At 42.5% G+C, this 20,689-nt stretch overlaps 1 protein-coding gene across 5 annotated transcripts in view; it reads right to left on the reverse strand.

Moving 5' to 3' along the window:
- The window catches only part of Sptssb (serine palmitoyltransferase small subunit B), a 34,218-nt gene extending 15,506 nt beyond the window's left edge, over positions 1–18,712 (reverse strand). For 3 of the 5 annotated variants that reach the window (XM_021158890.2, XM_029474913.1, XM_029474912.1), the window contains exons 1-2: positions 17,837–18,712; positions 2,735–2,829 (exon numbers count right to left, since the gene is read on the reverse strand). The gene's annotated coding sequence lies outside the window, so the exon portion shown is untranslated. Of the gene's footprint in view, positions 1–2,734; positions 2,830–17,428; positions 17,460–17,836 lie in introns of all 5 variants that reach the window. The other 2 variants (XM_021158891.2, XM_029474914.1) reach the window with 2 other exon arrangements.
- Between the last annotated feature and the right edge of the window lie 1,977 nt (positions 18,713–20,689).

A 20,689-nucleotide genomic window follows, 5' to 3' on the forward strand; every position in this document is an offset into this window, starting at 1 on the left:
AAAAAAAAAAAAAAAAAAAAAAAAAAAAAAAAATTCAGATGTTTATTCAAATTCAATGTTGGGGGACTATCAAAAAGATGTTATTTCAAAACCAGAAATTGAGGAAGCATATTAATATGGAAATGGATAGGAAGAGAGTTTATAATGGTATGGCAGATGACAAGCTGTGTGTTCTTCTACTGATGTCTCATCATTACTGATCTAGAGACAAGGCAAGTGTCCCTATGCATTTTGGGAAGTCCTTCAATGGAGGCATGGGCTTCTGAGCCTAGGCTTGACTTTGTGGTTCTTAGGTTGGGTGTGCTCTTTATTACCACTTTATTAAAAATAAAACCCCTCTACTCTATGATGACAGAAAGGAAAGCATCTAGTCTTCTGGGCTATTACTGCCAAAGGCTGCTAACTTGATTTTAGAAGTAAAACACAAACAAATCTTCAAAATGAAGTGGCTTTAAAGTTATTAGAAGTTTCTTTAAAAAGTCATTAAAAGTACAGCTATTTGTAGGACAGCATGGTTTGATACTCAAATGGGAACCATCCATATGTCTGTTGTCAAATGTGCACATCTCTTCTGTGTGTGTGTGTGTGTGTGTGTGTATTTAGCATGTGCATTTATGGGTGGCCAGGGAGGGCAGGCTGCGTGTTCCTGCCAACACTTTCATTCAAGACTTTTTGTTTGTTTGTTTGTTTGTTTGTTTTTTTAAGACAGGGTTTTTCTGTATAGCTCTGGCTGTCCTGGAACTCATTTTGTAGACCAGGCTGGCCTTGAACTCAGAAATCCTCCTGCCTCTGCCTCCCGAGTGCTGGAATTAAAGGCATGTGCCACCAAGCCCAGCACATTCAAGATTTTTTACCTCCAGCTTTATCAGTAGATACAGTTCTGTCAAAAGCCAGCACACCTGTGGTGATTTGTTAGAGCAGCTTCAACAGGTATCCTTGAGGACAGTGGGATTGTCACATACAATTCCCTCCTCTGAGCAGAGTCAGCATCTCCCAGTGCCAGTGTTGTGGGCCATGACTGGGTCAGGGGCTTAAATTATCCTTATGAAGATGAACACATTGAGGCCTCACAGCCTACAGTGAGCATGTGGAGCTGGGAGAGACTGAAGGTTGGGGTGATCATATGGGTGAATTGTGGGTCCTGCCTGGGGTTGAACTCAGCCCTATGTGTGTGACTCACTCTGAGTAACTTAGCCACTCCTTCCCTAAGTTTCTTCAGCTGGGGAGTAAGAATGGTATCAGATGCTCAAGCCCATATCTGCCAGGAGGATTAGAGAGATGAAGTCTTACAGCAATATTCTGGAAGGGCTCAGTTGTATTAGCTAATATAATAACTATTCTATACTGGCATACTCTCATCAGATTCTCAAGACCAGGCAAAGAGTGGAAGAAATCAGTACTACCTTTTACACCGAGCAGGTGATTTTTCCCAGTTACTAACCGAGAAATTATGTTCAGGAAGACTGTCATTTGGAATTTTTATTTGGGTCACAGGTGGCTACCATAATGGAGGTAAAAGTCACAGCCTGCTCTGTACTGCTTTCTGCAGAGTACATCGCACGCACACAGCCCTGTGCGAAGCCCTTTTCCTCTATCAGCTCATTTCCCAAGATGAAGAAGTTGAGGCTTCAGGGTTTATGTAATTTTTGCATACTTGGGTATCTAGCTAGAGTAGATCTTGGGGTTTGGCCTGGGATGCTGTAATATTGAAGCCCAGCATCTTCTGACACAACACGGTGCCTCTGATAGTAACTAATGCTGTGTAAGCATCCAAAGAGGATGTTTGGAACCGGCAAAACCTATACTCATCATTGCCATCAATAAATTAAAGTATGTTGAGATAAAGAAACTAGTGCCAGCTACTCTAGAACTATAAATCTTTGGAAACACTGCTACAGAAAGGAAAGTATGGATAGATATCTTTCACCCACAGTTTCCCATGAGGTAGTAGGCACTTTTATAAAAAAATTAGAGAAGGAGCAGTCAGTCTAGTTTTTTTTTTTAGCCTGCTTCCGTTTCTTTGTAATAATAAATAATAATAATGATAATGATAATTATCTTAAAACCGAAAATAAAATGTTTGCCGTTCTGTGAATAGTGGGCATTTTCACTTTCATTATGAATATTTTTATTTTGGAAGACAATGTCTTCATTTTTCCATATTTGTTATTTTAATTTATCCCACTTGGTTAACTAAATGTTTATTAAAAAACATTCTTCTCAGACCAAAGGCCTTCTAGAATAAACTGCTGCATCACATAAATTAAAGATGAAGGACACTGAAACAGAAGCAGTCTTCAACCAGAGACCCATAAATAAGGCAGGAGTTCGTGTTCTGCTGTTGCACCCGTGACACTTATCCTGCCACTGGCTTTTTCTCGGCCAGGGGTTTGTAACCTACAGTCAAAGGTTATGGGAGGGTGGCATCTATGTAACCCTTGCAAATTAAGCATATTTTGTACAGATGGAGCATTTTGCTGTTTATATCTCAAAGGTGCCTCGCATGAATTAAAGCCAGGAATCACTGTTTTTATGGCATAATAAGCCAATGGCTACAGTTTCCTCCTTTGTCCAATCTCCAATGTCAAAACAATATTTGCTCTCCATGTTTTCTGGTAGCTTGACAGAGCACTAGAACTTTGTTTTAGTAAAGATGTAGTTTTACCATGAGAAAGGTCATGTTTCTAAAAGGTTTCTAAAGGTGCGAGTCCAAGATGGAAGTGGAGGAAGTCACCTGTGCAGGAGAATCCAGGCTTGGTACTCGGTGATGCTTTTCCTCTGAACAATCTGGTGTAGATTATTTCTCCTCTCTGGGCTCTATTTCTTCGTCTGTGAAAAAAAAGATTTCAGAGAAGTTAAACCCCAAATGCCTTCAAACTTTAAAACAATCTTATCCCCTGTGAAACATCATCCAACCATCCCGACTTCCACAGATTGTATGAAAAACAAGAGCGTACTAAGTTAGCTTAAATATTATTTTGGGGAAAAAGCCAGAGGTTAAGAACATGCCGTTGACTGCGACTTTGTGGTTGTCTTCTGAGAATTAGACAGTGCTGTAGGGACTGTGGTTGACAATGGAGGACTATGGCGGGCTCTCCTCCAACTGCTACTAAAGCAGCCTGCTCTGATACATCCCAAGGACTGGAGTTCTGGGTACGTTTGTTTGTAGAAAATGTTTCTTGACTTCAAATAGTTAATATCATGTGAGGTGTGCAGAGAGGAAAAAGAAATTGGTTTAATTGTCGAATTTAAAAATCTGCCCTTGGCCTGATACTATTACTGATGCTATGGTGTGCTTACAGACAGAAGCCTAGCATGGCTGTGCTCTGAGAGGAACAGCAAGCAGCTGACTGAGACAAATGCAAATACTGACACCCAACCATTGGACAGAAGCTGGGGACCCCTGTGGTTGAGTTAGGGAAATGTTGGAAGAAGCTGAGGAGGAGGGCAACCCCATAGGGAGTCCAGCAGTCTCAACTAACCTGGACCCCTGAGATCTCTCAGATACTGAGTCAACAACCAGGCAGCATACACCAGCTGATAGGAGGCCCCTGACACACATACAGCAGAGGACTGCCTGGTCTGGCCTCAGTGGGAGAAGAGGAGTCTAACCCTCAAGAGACTTGAGGTCCCAGAAAAGGGGGAAACCTGGCAGGGGTGGGATGGGGTGGGGACATCCTCTTGGAGACAGAGAGGGGGAGGAATGGGATGAGGAACTGTCAGAGGGCAGACCAGGAGGAGATAACAATTGGATTGTAAAAAAATAAACATAATTAAAAAAAACTGCCCTTGAGCATAGTGGTCGACTGTGTGTGATAAATAAATAATTTAATATTCCTCTATATCCACAAAGTATGACACCACGGTTGAGGAAAGGGGGCTCTGATTCTTCTTCTAGCTCTTCCAAACAACCATGCCAGTCTGCTGGGCATACCCTCAGGGTCTGGAAGATCCCGGGAGAGGAAGGGGTTCTTGGTCCTGGAAGGACACCACAAGCTACCACTGAGAAGCCTTGGAACCGCTTTGTTTGCCGAGGTGCAAGCACCTTTGTTTGCGGAGGTGAATCTCAGAAGCCAGTTGAGAGTGGGAGCTGTATAAAGGTGAAGGGGCGGAGTTGGAGGCACGATTAGTGACAGGGCACTTTTCTGGCATGCAAAATAAGTACAGATAAATAAAACATGAAGCGTTTCATAGTGAGATATTGAGGACTCCATTAAGAAAATAGTTCAAGCACAGACTGCTCAACACCTTCTATAGGCTGCCATGAACCATGAACCAGGAGGGAGGGAGGGAAGATTTCAGATGAGGTTACAAGAGTGGGCATGGTGGCTTGTGCCTGTAATCTTAGCAACTGAGAAGTGGAGCTAGAAATTCAAGGTGAGTGGTGGTTGAAATATGAGCTTGGTCATATGTCAGCTGTCTCAAAGGACCATGGCGGGAGAAATAGAGACAGACTTACTAAGTTCACCAATTCTAAGATCCAATCCGAAAAGTAGGACAAATGGCATAGAAGGATGTGTTGATCTGTTAATATTCTACTTTGGGCATCTTGAACATTTTTTTTTGTTGTTGTGATGTTCTAGAGCAGAGGCCCTCAACCTTCCTAAGGCTGCGACCCTTCACACAGCTCCTCATGTTGAGTTGAGCCCCAACCATAAAATTCTTTTCATTGTTGCTTCACAATTATAATCACCCTACTGTTATGAATCATAATATATACATCTGATATGCAGGATATCTGATCTGTGCAACCCCCAAGTGGTTGCAACTCCCAGGTTGAGAAATGCTGTAGTATGGGTTGCCAAACATCAATAAGCATCAGCTACATGAATAAGATGTGTGATTTGTGACCCAAGCTTGTTGTAGAGATTACTCCACACAACGTAGTGAAAAGTAGCTCCGATGTAATGGTAAATTTTTCCCAATTATTATTTGTTTCTTACGTTTTCTATGTATTTTGCCCCTTTTATCTGAGTGATTCTTTTTTTTTTTTTTTCCTGCTCACTCTCTTGAGCCCTTCAGAGACAAGCTGGGCAGGTAGGCAGGCAGGCAGGCTGGTGAGGGGACTGTTCTGTGAACTGGGGACTTACCAGAAGGAATGTGGGGGAGTGTGGTGGTGTATTGTGTTCCATGCGTAGCCTGGTCTGTTTGCTCCACAGTGGAGGAAACTGTGGGACAGCTTTGCCCTTTGTTTTCTCTTGGCCCTAAATTACATGATTTTTTTTTTCTGCCAGCCAAATCCAGAATGAGGCCGACTTGACTGCTTTTTGTTGTTGTTTGTTCAGACTTTTAGGCAATGAAATAATGGATTAAGATATGAAGGCTAGCTGGGTGTGGTGGTATAGGCCTCGACAAGCCTTTTAATCCCAACACTCACAGGTTGGTGGATCTTTGTTAGACATCAGCCTGGTCTACATAGTGAGCTTTTGGCCAACAAGAACTACTACAGGATTTATCACTCTCTAGACCAGGCTGGCCTCAAACTCAGAGATCCGCCTGCCTCTGCCTCTGGAGTGCTGGGATTAAAAGTGTGTAACACCACCCCTGCCCCCCCTTTTTGTTGTTAATTAAATAAGGAAATATGTGAACGCCCAACCTCTCCAGGGTGGGGGCATTCTGTCTGTAGCCTTAGTTTTCATTTCTGCCTAACCTATCTAGTAAAGAGCTACCCCCAAATAACAAATCTATTTTCAACTGTTGAGTAAAACTGGGAGAAGTAGTTTACTGTTCTTAGCGTATGTGCACACAATCCCATTCTTTTGGGCATCCTGCTAAATAAAGTGAGTATGTATCTCGTGCTTGTGGGAAATGAAGGTGTACTCCCCACCTCTCCCTGACCCCGCTCCATGAAGGCTTCACATCAAATTGTGGGTTCTCACTCCCTTCTATGACTACTTTTTCCTTTTCCCCCTAAAAATCAAATCTGTGTCCTGTAGCATCAGCTTCATAAAGTCAAGGCTCTTTCCAAGAACTCACTCCTATCAGAATGGACTTTTAAGTAATTATGTAAACAGGAAACAATTAGACTCCAGTTAATCAAAAGCGATGTGATAGTGTGGAGAATTAGCATAGTGATAAGGGACGCCTCCTATAGCCTAGAGCTGTCATGTCGATGAATGCCGATGTTAAGCAGGTCATATAACCTGTTTGCGAGAGACTCTACTTAAAGCTTCCTAAAGAAAACTGGTAGTTTAACATAAGCTATTCACAAGGTCTATGGCAATCGAATTATCACTTTCTGTAGCATTTAGCTCCACAATGACTTGGAGTGATTATTACATTTAGAATTTGAGACACGTTTGCAAGAAGTCAATTTTTTTTTTACTTATACTAATAGATTGCATGCCTTTCTGTCATATGTCTTTGTTACTTACACATACACACACACACACACACACACACACATACTGATAGGATAGACTTAACATGCCTTTAGCAATGACACACAAGTAAGTCTCTGATATGTGACAGCTTTTCCCTCAGTTGTACATTATTGAAAAATAGCTCAGGCAATCAGACTGTCATAATATTACAAATCTCAATGTCACAAACACTGATCTTTGTATACTAGTTCAGTTTCAGAGAAGGCATATAGTGAGGGTCTAGCTTAGCAGAATTTGTAACTTTAAGGGAAACATTGTTGCTTTGTGGCTTTGCAAACTGCCCTTGGTTTTAAAACCTGCTTCCTTTTAGTGCTAGTCTTGGGTACATAGGGTAGGCTAGTCTCAAACTCACCATCCTTTGTCAGCCTTTTGAGCTGAAACCACAGATGTGGGCCACATAAAGATTTCTTTGTTATCTATTTGGTTGACTGTTAAGCTTGCACTAGCTGTGAAAAAAAATAAAGTGCTGAAATGTAACAGTAAGAATTTCAGAGTAGCCAAGAAACAGATGCACACATAATTACCATGTTAGATATATATTGCTTACTCTTTGATATGTATTGTTTTCTTTTAAACCCCCTTGTGATTGTTGTGGTATGTTCTGGTTGGTTTTGTCAACTTGACACAAACCTGGATGCATCTGGGAAGAGGAAATTTGAACTGAGAAATCATCTCCATCGGATGGCTCTGTAGGCAAGTCTGTGGGGCATGGTTTTTTTTTTTTTTTTTTTTTGATTGGTGATTAATGTGAGAGGTCCACCTCACTGGTGGCTGTGCCACCTCTGGGTGGTCCAGGTGGTAGAAGGCAGGCTGAGCAAGCCATGAGGAGCAAACCAATAAGCAGCGCTCCTCCATGGCCTTGGCTTCCGTTTTTTGCCTCTGGGTTCCTGTTCTTTCCTTCGGGAAACAAACTGTGACTCAGGAAATGCAAACTAAATAAATCCTTTCCTCCCAAGTTGCCTTTCCTCATGGCATCTTACCTCAGAAATGAAGACTCCAGTAAGGCGTACTTAATATTGAATCTTGAGTTTTTCAATTCCTTTTCCCAGAAGAACTTTTTTCCCCCATTTAATACTACATAGATTTGAAAATCACTTTTCTATTGATTACATTAAACTAAAATTTAAGTTAACATACATTTGCTCAATTCATACCATAAATATTTATTGAGTGATTTGTATGAACCTAACACTGTTTTGAGTTCTATGGGAGGGTGGCAGAGGATACATATGTAACTTATGAAAGACATCCATAATATTTTAAATTGTATATTAATTTCTTTTATGGTGCCAGGCCTCAAACCTAGGGCTTTGTGCTTGCCATTCTACTTCTGAGATTCCCTTCCCACTCTTATTTTGGCTCCCTAGTGTCAGGTTCTTAAGTTGCCATTTAGTTGCAGATAATGAACCAAGTCAAGCAGGAAATATGTATATATGTTTGCATAAGCACCTTGCCTAGTTTAAAACTATTACACATTTAAAAGCTTTAAAAATTTTCTCCCTTCAAAGTATACAGCAGTCATGTCTTAATGACAACTGAAAGTTGAGACAAGTTCTGTTGACTAGAATAGCTGCCCTTCCCTTAGTGTGGCCTGGATATGCGTGTGGTCATGTTTACTTATTTGTGTGTGTGTGTGTGTGTGTGTGTGTGTGTCTGTGTAAGACAGGTCAAATGTGGAAGTCAGAGGCCAGTCTGCAGGAATTGGTTCTATTCATTCCCACCTGGTTCCCAGGGATTGTTTTCAGATGGTCAGGCTTGGTGGTGGATGCCTTTACTTGCTGAGCCATGCCACTGCCCCACTCATGCTTTCTGCCACAGGGGCCACTCTTTCTATCAGTTGTGTGATCCAAGGGCCTTCAGAGGCTCCAGCCAGTAATTAAAATGTTTCTTTGTAAAATTTGAGATTCTCTGTGGCTTCTCCCATTGGAGAAGAGCCCGAGGGTATTCCAGTCCTTTACCAGAAGAAAAGTTAATTATTAGAATTTCTAGGTTTTCACGGATTAGTCCAGTTAGCTCTTTCTTCAGTTCATTCCAAGTAATATAGATAGCTTGATGTGGTACTGTGATGATAATGGACTAAAGGTCTGACAAATGGCGCCACCCCCCCCCCAATTATTAGATTTGTAAACTATGCTAAAAAGGACTATCTAAAGCCCTAAGGACAGGTAAAAGTCAGTTCAAGTAGGATTTCTTTCACTTTTTCTTATTGTACATCAGTGACTACTCCCTGACCCTGGGCATGGTGTGCCGTGAGGCACAGTAAGCCTGGATCAGAACTGGTGTTTTACTCAGCCAGAGGGAATATCTGCCATCTTGAGCCTTTCTTTCCCTTCTTTCTTCTTCTGGTCATTTTTATTTTCTTGTTCAATGTGCGACTTACATTCCTTTCCAAATTTACTCTTTAGTATTTTCACTGATCTTGACATCAGCAGGCTAGCTCCGGCTTGACATTACGGACAGCCTTTGATCTTATAATGGAGCTGTCAGCTTGAAAGTTGTCTTAGTTTGATAATAATAGTAGATATTTATTGTGCAATTTATATTCCAGAATTTTGCTAAGTGCTTTGTAGGTAAGGCCTTATAGGTTTCACTTAAAACTGTTCAGGGTGGATAGGAATCTTGGTGCTTACTTTACAAACATGGAAATGGAGATTTAAAATTTTAAAATTGACCCAACATTTTATTTATTTAAGAAAGAAATTGCAGAGCACATACCCCAAACTCCTCTGCCACACTGCCTTGCTATGTAAAGAACTTTGACTACAGGCCAGCAAATCATTCATAATGATTGTAGGCCCGTCCGTCTGTCTGTCTGTCTGTCCGCCATCCATCCATCCATCCATCCATTCTATTTGTCGCAAAGACATAAGAAGGGATACGTTCATTAAGACCGACATGGTTACTGTCTCCAGACCATATCCTGAGAGCAGGGATAATTAGGCAAGTATCTCCCCACAGTGTGGCAAATGTTATGACTATGGGAAGTAGTGGGTAAACTGAGGCACAGGGAGGGATGAAGAAAGGCTGTCAGGGCCTGGGTGGCAGGGCTGGATGCTCTTGAGGATCTTATCCTATGTTCTTCATCCATTTTGTAGCGAATAGAGTATTGGGTTGGAGATATTGTTCAGTTGGCAGGATGTTTGCTTAACGCGAATGAAGTTCTGTGCTCAGTTTCTAGTAAAACAGGCGCACACACACACACAAACACACGCATGCACAAACATGTGCACACATACACAGACATGCAGGCACACTCACAGCAGTCTAGAAAAAAGAGGTTTGAATAATGTCTTCCGTTGTCTCATCTTTTCCTCCACGATTAGCATACACTAGCTGTTTAATTAAACCATGTTAAATAAATGAGTAAACATTGTAATGTCCCAGTATAATAGATCTTATTTTTAAAAACCTTGTTTTTAGTTCTACTCTTACCGTTCTTACACACTTCTCAGTTGAGATTAAAATAAATGCTCTCTTTGACTTACAAAATCTCATCCCTGCTCCTTTTAAACCAGACCTAAAAAAACTCCATTCCAGAAATATTGCTGCACCTCGTATATATTATTAGAGCAAGGTGTCCTCGGGTACCTTTGAAATCAGGTACTGTGTAGAAATTCTAGAACGGTGGAGTGATGGCCTCCCCCCCACCCCCACCAGCTGACCTGTGGGATGTCGTGTTCTGCTCACCCTCTGTAGTCCTCGAAGAGGCACTCTTCCATTTCCTTCCTAGGATGCCTCTCAATGTTTCCTTCCCCTTAAACTCTCTTTGGCTCTCCAAAAGGTGCTATATTTGGGGAACCAGATTTGCATTATGTACATACAACCCCTCGGAACACTACGTGTATCCATGGAACAGCGAAACACAAGGGGCCAAAAAGGAAATGACAGCCCAGGCTGACAATTTCTTTGAGTGAGGATTTTTGTTTTAAGACACTGTTTGGGAGGGAAAAGTCAGCTTTCTTTAAGGGTGTGAGTCCAGGTAGGTTGACCACACTCTAGTGGATGCCCCTGTCTCCATAAGTCAGCACAAACTAGACACAGTGGATCATAAGGAAAAGGGGTGAGTGTGGCTCTGGGAGGACCTATGAGGAAGAGTGGGGAATTGAATATGATTAAAATACATTGTATGTGTGTATGGACTTTTTACAAAAGTCACAAAATACTATTTTAAAAGACACTGTTTTATTAATAGTTCAGTTGTAATTCTCCAAGCAGGTGTTGGAGAGCTCTTCTTTGTACATACTTGGTATGTGTTGGGGATAATTTTTCCTTTAGGAAATAATGGAATATTTTGGTTAAAATAATATAATAATAAGAATGATAATGCTTATGGGTGAGGAGGAAAGTATGAAGGGGGAATAAACCCCAGCATGGGGAACAGAAACCTATCTGAAGAAACCTATTGGAAATTCTTGAATTTCTTCTGGATTCACAGAGCGGGTTGTCCTTGCTTTCTACAGCATGGAATTATACAAGCATACTTTCCAGCTTGAATCCACAGCTTAAAACTGTACCTTATTCCATCCTTTACTCCAAGAGCTCTTTTCTTTTTATATATTTATATTTACCTATTGTTTTTGCTATTAATATATGAGATGTCCACCAGAATATAAGCACTTTAGAGGCAAGCTGTTTTATCTGTGTGTTTATTACTTATCTAAGGCCCGAGTGTCCTGGTACGGTACAGTTGTGTAGTAATAGTTACTGAATCAATATCTGCATTATCAATCCTAAATAAAAGTGACATTAAAAGCCATACATGGTACTGCATATCTATAACTGTAGCATTGGTAGACTTAGGCAGGTGTATCATGAGTTCAAGGCCAGCCTAAGCTATGTAGAAATGTGTGCTGTCTCAAGAACCTTCCCTCCAAGAGATGGAGAAAAAGAAAAGGCATGACCAACTTATCCTACACGTGTTTAATGTATAGACAAATGATTAGACCTTAAACCCATTCTTTATCACAGCTGGGAAGATTGATCAGTTTGTAAAAGAGCAACCACGAGAATGAGAACTGCCGTTAGATTCCAAGAATCCAAGCAAGAAAGGGCATGAAGGTGCATGCTTGTGATCAAAGTTTTGGGAGCTCAGGGACAGGCAGATTCCCTGGGGTTGACTGGTCAGCCAGCCCAGCATGGGCCAGCCAGCCGAGCCTATTTGGCAAGTTTCAAGTAAGTGAAATATGCTGCCTCTAGAAGAAAAATAAAAGATGGCCTGCCCCTGAGGAATAGCATCCAAGGTTGTCTGCTGACACTCTATGTGTACACAGACACACATAGACACAGGCACAGATAGAAATGAAAACACACACACACACAAAACACAGTCATAACCACACACACACACACACAATTTTTTTCAAAGGAAGTCTTCTAATTGGACAAAATTTGACACTAGTCATTGCAGTTAAAGACTGGGTAGAAGGGAGGGAACTGGATGGAAGAGGGAGTGGGGATGGGAACAAGAGGGATCAGGCTAGGGGAGAACAGAGGGAGAGACAACTGGAATGGGGGCTGGTGGCATCTCTGGGACGAGCTAGAAACTTAGGACAATGAAACTCTCAGGTATCTATGAGGGTGACGCTAGCTAAGACTCCTAGAAATGGAGGATACAGAGCCTGAACTGCTCATCTTCTGTAACCAGGCAAAGCTTCCAGTGGAGAGACTGGGATACCAACCTAGCCACGAAACCTTTGGCCCACAATTTGTCCTGCCTAGAAGATGTGCATGGGTAAAGATGAAGCAGAAATGTCTGACAGTACACTGAGGGACTGGTCAGCCAATGACTGGTCCAGCTTGAGGCCTATGCCATGAGATGGAGCCCACCCCTATTAATGATATTCTGTTATGCTTGCAGACAAGAGCCTAGCATAACTGTCATCAGAGAATCCTCACCCAGAATCTGATGGAAACTGATACAGAGACCCATATCTAAACGTTAGGTGGAGCTTGGAGAATCTTAGGAAAGATGGAGAAAGATTTTTGGAACCAGATGGATCAAGGACACCACAAAAAAACCCAACAGAGTCAACTAACGGGGGTCATAGGTGCTCAGAGACTGATTTGTCAGCAGAGAACATGCATGGGACTCACCTAGGCCTTCTACATCTATGTGACAGTTGTGTTGCTTGGTTTTCATGTGGGACTCCTAACAGAGGGAGCAGGACTTGTCATGACTCTGTTGCTTGCCTTTGGGACCGTTTTCTCTAACTGGGCTGTCTCCGTGTCTAGCCTTAGTAGAAATTGTGCCTAGTCTTATTGCAACTTGATATGTCAAGGCTAGTTGATATCCATGGGAGGTCTCCCCTTTTCCGAGTAGAAAGAGAGGAGGGATGGATTGGGGAGGAGAGGGGAGGTACTGGGAGGAGAAGGGGGAAGGGAAGCTATGATTGGGATATAAAGTAAATAAATAATTTTAATAATAATTAATAATAATAATAATAATAATAATAATAATATGGCTGGGCAGAATTTATTTCCATCAGCTTGACACATTCTTAAAAACCTGCACATGGAAGGAGAAGCCTGTGTCGCTGAATAGGAGTCTTGCTGAGTCTTCCTGAAGCAGGAAGACTAATTCACACAGCTTAGAGTATGCATAACTGTCCTGCCAACTGTCCTGGTGCTTTCTACCTCACATGGTTACAAGGCACTTGAACTATACACTTGTTCTGGACAAAACATTGCCATCCCATCCCACGGTTCTTTGCACAGGCTCAGGAAGCTGTGGGAACTCAAAACACAGGAGACAGATAGAGGAATGAATTAATTATTTAGGGGCCTGTGCATTGGGGATTGGCATAATTACAGTCACTGCTTTCCAGCAAGGACATATCAGTGTGCTATGGGGATGCCAGTGGCTACTTCCTCAGCTTTTCCACGTCTCTTGCCTTCAGAGCTGACCTAGGGTAAGTGGAAGTGTTTTAAACTGAGCAGAAATTCAGGTTTTGCTGAGATTCCGGCACCTTTCTCTCTAAGCCAGTGTGGGGCATAGCAAATTTAAAATTAACCCCAAGAACCGATCAAGGGGCTGGTGAGATGGTTCAGTGGGTAAGAGCACCCGACTGCTCTTCCGAAGGTCAAATCCCAGCAACCACATGGTGGCTCACAATCACCCAAAATGAGATCTGACGCCCTCTTCTGGTGTGTCTGAAGACAGCTACAGTGTACTTACATATAATAAATAAATAAATGAATTAAAAATAAAAGAACCGATCAAGACTACATTTACCTAGAAGCAAGAAGAGTAACTGTCCTCCACAGCTCCTGGGTGGGTGCTGTATTGCATGTAAATCCCCTATGATAAGGAGCTGAATGGCATCTGATTGATTTATGAACAGAAGAAAAGCTCGGGCAGGTATGAAAAATGATGTAAACCATACAGCTCTCCAGCTCCCGTGCCGTCCTTAGTGATTCTGCATATTTCCACACGGCCATTGGGCAAAAAAAACTTCATAGTGGCTTAATGGCACAGGGGATTTTTACAAACTCCAAAGTTTTAAATTCATTAGTTCTTTCAATGCTTTACATATTTTTTTTTCTTTTCTGGTCCTGGGGCAAATGCTCTAAGATTGAGTCCCACCTCTAGCCCCTTGCCTTTTGTGTTTTAAGACAAGAGTCTTGCTAAAAATTTTCTGGCTAATCTCAAAGCTTGCAATTCTCTTTCATCAGCTTCCCACAGGCTGGGGTTATTGGTAAGTCACTACATCTGCCTGCCTACGGTTCTTAATAATATGCCTTAGAAATGTCATTTGTGTATCATACAATTAACCTAGTTTAAGTATACACTTTAATGTCTTTCAGTAGTACTACATCCATAGCTACAAGTCCTTCCCATGGCCTAAGATTTGCCATCTCCCAAAGACACTGTACCCTTTAGCAGTCACTTCCCATCTCTTCCCACCTTATCTCCCACACCAGCTCTCAGCAACAACTGATCTGATTTCTCTCTCTACAGATTTGCTGCTTTGAGATGTGTTACATAAAGGGAACCACACAATGTGGGCTGTTCTTCACTTAACATAATCTTTTCAATGCCCATCCGTGCTGAAGCATGTTGGGTAGTATCTGCTGATCGGTTCCACTCACCCACCTCTCAATACTAGGACTGTTTCTGGGTTGCTTGTTTGGTTTTGCCTGTTATGTATACTACTGTGATGAGGATTTGGGTACTAGTTCTTTTGTGGACATAAACTTTCAGTTCTCTAGAATATATGTCTAAGAGTGGAATTGTATTATTTGGGTAACTTTTTGAGGAATTACCAAATTTTCCACTACATCATTTACATCCCCATTGGTAATACATGACAGATCTAACACTTCTATTTCTTCCTCCTCCCCCTCTCCCTCCTCCCCTTCCTTCTCCTCCTCCTTCCCTTTCTCTTCCTTCCCTTCCTCCCCACTCTCCTTGTGATACAAAAAATCAACCCCAGGGCCTTGGGTAAACTAGGCAAGCACTGACTTGTGCTGCAACTATTCTACCTTATCTTCCAACCCCCAACTTTCTTCTCTGAGCATGGATTAGGTTGAAATGTAAATATGGATCTCTTTGTTTATAACCATTGTGGTTGGTGTTAAGAAGTATTTCATTATGATTTTGATTTTGATTTTCCTATTAAGTAAAGATAAACACCTTTCTTATGTATATCTTCTTTGGAGAAATGTGTGTTCAAACCTTTGCTCCCTTTAAAATGGGCTGTTTGTCTCTTTGTTAATATGTTCTTCATCTTTGGCCATGTGGGCGTTGTACATTGTCTGTAGGAAGAATGATGTCTCTGTTGGTCCTCCCTGAACTAAAGCTTCTTTAACACAAAGTTGAGGAAGGTGATGGCCTATTTCTCTTTCGAAGAGGCTGTTGCTCTGGACTGGATTCTAGGTTGAGAGGGATCTCTGCAAATTACCTTGAGCAAAGCACCACCCAGTCAGAGTGGATCACCACCATTCCCAAGCTCAGGGAAGCTGGGAAGATGAATTTCACTCAAATACCATGCACCTTTGTTGTTCTTACAACGAAGTTGTTGTGTTACAGATTATTTTGCATAAGTACTTCTTCATTTGCTGTATTCCCTCAGGATTAAATCCAGAGATAATTTTTCACTGATTGTTGTTTTGAAAAGGGGTGTGTTTATAGACTTAATTCTAGAGGTTCAGTTTTATCTGGATGATGTGCTCATGTGTGTGGGGTATCTATATGCATAGCTGTGTGTGTGTGTGTATGTGTGTGTGTGATGTGTCCATACTTGTGCATGTGTGTGGAAGTCAGAAGTCAATGTTTGGTGTCTTCTGTGGCTCTATATTTTATGTTTGGGGCATGTTCTCTCTCACTGAACCAGGAACTTGTCCATTTGGCTAGAATGGACACCAGGAAAAGACTCCAGGATTCTCCTGTCTCTACCTTCCAGTTCTGGGATTACAGACACATTTTGTTATGTCTTTTTAGGTAGTTGCTGGGGATTTGACTTGGGTCCTCATGCTTGCGTGTACTTTACTCTTTGAAACATCTATACAGTCCCAATCCTTAAAAATGAAGATACACACACACACACACACACACACACACACACACAAACATATTTGCCTGCAAAACTTTTTTTTACTGTCTTTGTTAATTGGTCATGGACTTATAAAGAGTAGTTTTTATTTAAAAATGACGGAAGTTGTAAGCAGTAGGGAGTTACAGACTGGTTAATTTCTACTTGACGCACAGTAAAATTCTAAATGTGCATTTGCCTTAACTTGACATTTTTAATTTAACTTAATTTAATTACATTTGAATTAATTATTTAGTTGTTTAGAAAGATTTGAAAAGTGAAGTTGTGTGTCTTACACAAAAGTTTGTTGTTGGTCTAAGCCAGTGGTTCTCAACCTTTGGGTCTCGACCTCTTTGGGGATCCAAAAGGACCTTTTCACAGGGGTCCCTTAAAACCATCTGTACATCAGATATTTAAATTATGATTCATAACAGTAGCAAAGTTACAGTTATGAAGTAGCAGCAAAAATAACGATGGTTATTTGAATACGAGGGACTGTATTAAAGGGCTGCAGCATTAAGAAGGTTGAAAAGTACTGGTCTAAGTGATCCATGTACAAAGTCATCACAGCGATTAAAATTCATGTAAATAGTGGTTACGTTAAGAGGCACAGGAACAAACCAAATGTGGAAAGCAAGTGATGAAGCTCTCCCCCCAGTTATCTGCACACATCAATTTTAAAGGTTCTCTGGCAAAAAATGGCTGTGTATTTCTTAGTATCATTTGATTAAAAATAACAATTGCTGTCATAAAGTCTTTTACAAAAAAAACCCTGTTTTAGTCAGGGTTTCTATTCCTGGACAAAACATCATGACCAAGAAGCAAGTTGGGGAGGAAAGGGTTTATTCAGCTTACACTTCCACATTGCTGTTCATCACTAAAAGAAGTCAGGACTGGAACTCAAGCAGGTCAGGAAGCAGGAGCTGGTGCAGAGGCCATGGAGGGATGTTACTTACTGGCTTGCTTCCTCTGGCTTGCTCAGCCTGCTCTCTTATAGAACTCAAGACTACCAGTCCAGGGATGGTCCCGCCCACAAGGGGCCTTTCCCCCTTGATCACTAATTGAGAAAATGCCTTACAGTTGGATCTCATGGAGGCATTTCCTCAACTGAAGCTTCTTTCTCTGTGATAACTCCGGCTTGTGTCAAGTTGACACAAAACTAGCCAGTACAAACCCCAAACATCCCAATTCCCCTGATTCATTTATTTGGATTTGGGGGGTCTAAAGTTTAGATTTAACAAATCTTCTAATTCTGTATTGGCACATGGGCTGAGCTGATGCGAAGACTGGCAACCAGTTGAATGCCCTTCCAATTGAAACAAGTCAGGACTAACACTTGTAACCCCTGCTCCCCACAGACATGCATGACATGCATTCCTCCAGGGACACATATTCCTCTGCAGGCTGAGGATTTTGACTGCCGTGACAATCTCATAAGCATCCCTGAGAAAACACACTGTGCTTAATAATCAGGAGAAAAATACTAACACACATTCTTTGCTGGCTATGGCTTACCTGCTGGCAGCTGACGCCTGTGTGCCGCTGCCTAAAGTAACCCGAAGAGAGAGAACTAATGAATATTACCACCTAAAGAAGGAAGCCACGCGCATCTCAAGATATCTCCTTGAATATTAACAAACCGTACAAATGAATGAATGAATAATGAAAATAATGTAAAACATTTTTTTCTTCTGGCTGAAAAAGTTCCAACAATAAAGTTTGGCTTCTGTTGAGAAAAGTATCTTAGTTTCCAACATAGTAAATGCCAAGAGGAACCGTTCAATTCTTAGAGTTGTAATATAGTTAAATAAGAAGCAGATAAATTGCATTAAAGCTCAGTTCTAGTTTCCCCCCATGCAGACAGAAACTCTGTGCTATGGAAGCTCCTTTAGATTGGACGTAGGTATTTTGAAAGATGCTTACCTCCTGCCTTAGAGTGGGCTTAGATGCTCTGGCTTCTCCCCAGCTTCTGTTAGCTTGTCACTGTGTTGGGCACAGCTGAGGCTCCCAGAGTTAGGTGTTCGGCCCCGCCCTCTGCACTACTGCTAAAACTCCAGTTCTGCCAAACTGATTCCGGTGATTAATAATTGACAAAAGGAAAACACTCTTACGCAAACTTATGTCCAACCGCAGGGCTTGCAGTGACTCCTTCCAGAAGAGAATGCCGGCTGCACCACTCCCCTCCCCCTTCACTCTAAGGTCCCAACTTCCTATGCGCTGATACTCAGTTCTGGGAGACTGGGTTGTTCTCCGAGGAATGCAGCCTAGTGACTTCTACATTTTTAAAATTCGGTTTGTTTTGTTTTGTTTTTCTGTAGCCTGTTCGCACTTCTTCAGAGATTAGCCTCTCAAGAGAGGGCGCCTTCCGTGTTACTGGGGGGAGCAGGGGCTCTGAGAGCTACGGAGGAGACCGAGGTGGCGCTGTCACCTCACCTCCAATTGCTGCAGTAAAACCGGGAGCCTAGGCAGAGATAGGAGGGGGGATGGGTGTTGCCCTCCCCATCGCTTCAGGGGGAGTTTTGACTCTACCAGAGGGGCGCGTATTTTGGTGGTGGTGCAAATGATGATAGGGTGGGGATGGGGAAGAAAAGGAGGGAGGAGGCGAGGGGGAGATGGAGGAGGCAGCGGCGGCGACAGTAGATAAACCAGAGGTGCAAAGGTGAATACTGTAGGGCTTTAACCAATGCTCAGAGGATGCCTGTCAGCATACATCCGTCGCAGACTTGGATGAGGGGCGAAGAGGCCCGGGTCTACGCGGAGCAAGGCTGCAGTCTGAAACTCGGCGCCCGGCTGCAAAGTGAGCCCCCGGGTTGAGCCCAAGCAGCTGTCATCTCACCGGATGTCAAAAGGCAAAGGAAGAAAACAAGCCACTTTGGCACTGACATCTAATTCTGACGCCTTGGAACCTGTAAAACAATCCCTCTCCCTCCCTGTACAGTCACCTTCCTCCAGGTAGCAGGGAGGTTAAGGTTGAAAAACTACCCCCACCCTTCCCTGGTGGAAAGAGTAGGAGAACCGTGCCTAGAGAACTTGTGTGGGTTCACTCACAAGTGCAGGGAATTCTTTTGCAGACGAATGGCTGGAGGGCAAATTGGGAAAGGGGGCCGGCAGTCGGCTGGGTGCCGCAGAGACGCACAGAGCCGCTCTGGGGCTGGCGTGCCTTGCGCACAGCATCTTCGCTGGAAACCCGCAGCCAGACCTTGATCGATCTCTTTCGTCTTCATCCTGGGCAATGCTTGCATTTGACTCTGTGGTTGGGCGCTAAGGGCGCACAGGGTCTGGAGACTCCTCATCCTGCATATTCGACCGAGATTTTTTTTTTTTTCTGTCCAAGATCCAGGGGCGTCCGGGGACGGAAGCCTCTCGATTAATGAACATTTGGGCAGCATCTGCCATTCAGCTTCCACTCCAGGAGGGGGAGGCATCGTAGGCTCCACTGGGCCGATTGTGCTGAAGCGCGAATTTGAGCTACTGGCAGCTTTCTGCTCTTTCTCACAACACACTTTCAGCAGGATGGGAGCGCCAGCATTACGCAGAGGGAGCCTTACGCTATTGGGCCCGTGGTGTCTCCATGCAGGAAGCAGGGTGTCCCCCAAAGCTGAAGGTGGTTGGGGGGCTGGGAATGAGCCAGTGGAACACATGCCCATGCTTGGTGCTTTTTACAGCTCTCTTTCCTTTCAGCTTTTGTATTTAGTGCTTTTATTTCATAACCACTTTATGTTGGTCACATTTCTTATCTCTTGGCTTCTCCTGACACAAGTTGCAGTGTTTGCCAGGCAGACATGATCACTTACAGCTTTAGAGGGGGAAATAGAAGCCCTGCGAAATGACCGAGGGATGACCAATGTTTTTCGTACTAGTTTCTGGATCTCCTACTAGACTGACACCATCTCCCACATCACTGTGCATCGGTGGAAAAGGAGCCGTAGTTCTTCCCGCCATGAGCTTGTGAAATGGGTACCTTTTGCAACTACTTTACTGTCTGGAGTGGTGGTATATATCTGTAATTCCAGCATTCAGAGATAGAGGCAGGGCACTTAGGAGGTCAAGCTCATCTTCAGGTACACGGCAAGTTCAAGGCCAGCCTGGACTACAAGAGACACAGGATCAGCAGCATCAGTCTCCCTCTTCTGGCTCATCTCTACTGTATATAAACTGTGAAGCAGTTTCCAAGACACTGTCAGTTTTACTGAATGGTTTGAAGGGCCTATCATATTATATTCAGATATCACTTCACATTATGTTATGTTGAGCAATTATAGTTATATTGCAGGATATTCACACATTTATTCGATTATTAGTTTTTCTCACCTCTCTCTCTCTCTCTCTCTCTCTCTCTCTCTCTCTCTCTCGACAGGTTTTTTATGTAGCCAACGCTGGTCTTGAACTCTGGTCTTCCTGCATCCAGTGACTGATTGCTGGGATCACAGGCATGAACCATCATGCTCGTTGTCATTCGTTGTCATTCTAGACAGATTGTCTTTGCACCTTTTACATACCAGATAGATATATTTCTAAATTCTTTAATAAAGTATAAATACCATAATTTTCATGAAAAATGAGAACGTGAAAGCTTACTTGGCAGGAGAAGGCTCCTTCCCTATCCAAATGAAAACCTTTACTCAATCAATGAAAATGCCAATGGTGGGGTACTGAGGCTGTAGGATGGCACAGTATATAGTTTCTTACTTCAGCACAGACTCTTCTTTTAATTTGTATTTGGAATACTGGTTTTTTTTCCATAAATTTTATTTGCATAGTAATTATTAATATTTT

Source organism: Mus caroli, chromosome 3 (genome assembly GCF_900094665.2).
Source record: "Mus caroli chromosome 3, CAROLI_EIJ_v1.1, whole genome shotgun sequence".
NCBI classification, from domain to species: domain Eukaryota; kingdom Metazoa; phylum Chordata; class Mammalia; order Rodentia; family Muridae; genus Mus; species Mus caroli.